Here is a 3596-nt window from a genome sequence, read left to right as displayed (position 1 = left end):
CCCTACAGAAAAGTTAATTCTCAATGCCTGACATAGCCATTAAAACATTAATACCAGTATTACTTGTTTGTTTATGTACCCATGATACCCAAGAGCTTCAGTCACAGATCAGGGCTCCAGTGTATCAGGCATAGTTAAAAAAACAAACAAAAAACACACTGATTTGCAACCAAATAAAGCCTTTCCACTGCATTTGATGCTTATTTTAGCTGTCCAAAGGACATACTACATCTATTCAAATTTACTTAAGCAATTATAAAGCTTAACATCATGTATCTGGACACCCAGGTATACATTTTTAAAGGTAAATGATTAAATAGAAAACAAAGGCCAACCTTTTTGGCAGGTGTGCCAAAAATTAGCCTCACACTCCCCAAATGCAGCTCTGATCTCTTTTCCTTACTCAATCTGCCACTCTGTTGCCTGTCCTGTGCTTCCTGCCCGATCTGCTGCTCTGTTTTCTGCTGCCTGCCCTGTGCTTCCTGCCCAGGCTGATGCTCTTTCTGTTCCCTGCTCTATTTGCCAGTGTTGCCCATCCCTCCCCAGTCAGCAATGTCCAACATACAGAAGCTGCCTGTGCCACCCCTGAAATAGATATGACAAATGTTGTACTTATTTACTAGATATTTTTACTCATGATTTGGGTCATGCAACATTTGGATGTAAATTGAAATTCAATTAAAATGTACCATATCGTATATTTTAAATGGTCTTTAATTCAGCAATATTACCTTATATGGATTCAGTACATAATCAAAAAAAATTATGAAAAAATCTACTTGATTTATTAAACAAAGGAAATATTAAGTGTAGTTAGTGAATTTCAGAATTAAAATCTAGCCTGTCGTGACCAGAAGGAAAAGCATTGGGATCCCTGAAGATGTTAGTTACTTGTTTAGTGGGCTTTTAAAAAAATGTTGAAGTAGGTTAGTTACCTAACTCCCATTTAAAATCTTGTAAGTGCTTTAGAAAAAACCAATGGGCATCTCTGCATTATTTGATACCTAGTTTATTTTGCAAAACTGACCCAAGTCTTTCAATATTTTAGAATTAATAGATCTCATCCTCTTCAACCACATTTCTATTAATATATCAGAAGAGGAAAATAAGCTTTTTTGCTTTTTCATCTCCCAATTGGTTTATAAAATTGAATAAACTAGTCCAAAAGAGGAAACTGTTCTCTCTCAACCTGCTACTTAAGTAAACTAAAAGTAATTTAAATATTAACTTTTCTGCACATACAGAAATTGAAAGTATGGACATGTAGGAAACTATAAATGCATTCACTCATTTTAAAGGCTGAAAACAATATAGATACTTATTTTCCACAGTACATGATACTGGGACATATCTACAACTCTTAAGTCGACTTCAAAAGATAAGATCCACCCCCTCCACCCTGCCCAAGTTCCATGGGTAATTGAAAAGCAGCACCTTTTGACTCATAAAACTTTGAGGAGGGCTTATTGTTGAATCTTTTTTGTTTGATATAGTTTTAATGGATTGTTAAAGCCTCAACATAATTGCCATAATCTCAAATTTAATTTCAAACAAGTTTATTTTTTTAAATGTATATAAAAATATTTTTCCATAAAACCAGTGATTTTTGTCCATCTCATTTCTGCTCTCTTGCCCCTCTCCTGTCTGCCTTTGTCAGGGACTGCCCATATTATGATCTGTATTCCAGATGAGGTTGTACTCATGCCACAGACACAGGCTGTGTCAACTCTATGACACGAGCCACCCATGCATACCAAAAAAAAAAAATCACTCAGACAGTTTGGCCATGTTGTTTTGCAACAAGTACATCCATTTTTCTGACTGCTCTCACCTTTATATTTCTCCTAGCATTATCAACCCTGCCACAAACTTCTTTACCACTATTTAACTCATACATATTATTTTTCTCAAAAATGCAGCTATTACACATCTATTTAAGTATCATTGGATGCATCTGCACGTGCCAATTTAAGAAGCATTAGCCATTTTTAAGGCGCTTTAAGGGTGCAGGTCTACATGTGCACAACCTTAACACACCTTAAAAATTGGTGATCTTAGGCTATTTGAAGAGTTCATGAAAGACAACATATAGAAGTATTATAATAAATGATATACACAATACACCTAAAGCAAACCCCTTTCACCCAAAAGGGGACTGTAATTCATCAGAAAAATTCTCAAGTCACTCAAAATGATTTAGGCTTGATAAAAGTATCTCTTTTTGGCTCAATTACCTTCCAAGTACTTTCAGATTCATCCTCACCATTTCTTCCATTATTTTACTAAAGGTGTGAAGTTCACATGATTGGACTAACAGCAAGGTTCCTTTCCCCTTTTTTTTTTTTTTTTTTTTTAAAGAAAAAAAGATTAATGCTATGCTAATAAAAAAGAAATCAGGTACAGCTGGGTTTCTCCATCCTATTACAGGAAGAACTGCAAGGGAGTTCAGCAGACACCACAGCCAATCCTACCCATACCTTAGAATTTAAATCTTTCCTCCTGGCTCCTACTAATTTCTACTAAGCAGCGTCTGAGCTAGACTTACTAATTTATGGGTAGCCAGTTTTTCCAAGTAGCTCTCCTACCTGCTTTTTATCGGTAGCTATGGCTACAAAATAATTTTTTTAAGCATCATTGTGTTTCCTCACTGCTTTTCATTTTGCTTAACAGACTAGTTTAAAAAGGCAGCTGGGTTGGCTCAGCCATAGGGGAGTCACTGCGGATTTGGTTTCCCTCCTTGTTTATTAAAGAGCCTTCTCTTTCTCTCTGGGATTGCTAGAGATTTGCTCCAGCTCCTCTTTGGTCTCCCACACTGATACACACACAGCAGGTTTTCATGGGTTTTGATCCCACGCCCTCCAAGCTTCACTAGTCACTGCCATCTTAAAGCCACAGGGGCACAGCCAAGGCTTTTCTTCCATCATCTTAACTGCTCTAATAAATCTTTGGAAGTCACAACACGTGGAGCTCCAGCAACTGAGTTCCCGCCACCAAGAGGAGAGGGTCAACCTACAGCCTTGAGAACACTGCTCAGCCCCAGGATCACCCCCCAGCTCCAAGGGAGCAGAGTGCAGTACATGGCAATTACAGATGCCAGGACACTGCTTCATCCTGATCCCAGCTCGCCGGGTGTGGACGAAGGCGCGGCGCGACATTCTGGCATCTATCTGCAGCTGCCAGGAGCCCCACCTCAGTGCAAAGGCTGGAACGGAGCTGAAGCCTGCTGCACCTCCTGCCACTGTGCTGAAGCACTGCATTTCCTGACCAGTTGCAAACCTTGGTAACCCTAAATACTCCCTCCCAGCAAATATGAGGGAACCATAGCCTTCCCGTCCTCTGTCTCTCAAGCGCTGCCCACGGTTTCCTTGCGCTCTAGGGCACCAGCGCCACCGACGTCCGCCCATCCGTGCAAGGAGAGCCCTGGCACCCGCGGGCAGCACCCTCCTCTCCTCGCACCCGCACAGCTGGCAGAAGAGCTGCCCGGGGGCCGGCTCCAGGGGCGCGAGGCCGCAGCAGCCCAGCGGTGCCGGGAGGTGCAGCTCGGCCGAGGCAGTGCCCTGCCTGCGGCGCACACGTGTGCGGGCAGGCGGGCACCC

This window comes from Alligator sinensis, unplaced genomic scaffold (assembly GCF_000455745.1).
Source record: "Alligator sinensis unplaced genomic scaffold, ASM45574v1 scaffold1185_1, whole genome shotgun sequence".
Classification (NCBI taxonomy): domain Eukaryota; kingdom Metazoa; phylum Chordata; order Crocodylia; family Alligatoridae; genus Alligator; species Alligator sinensis.
Note: the sequence above shows the minus strand (reverse complement) of the source record.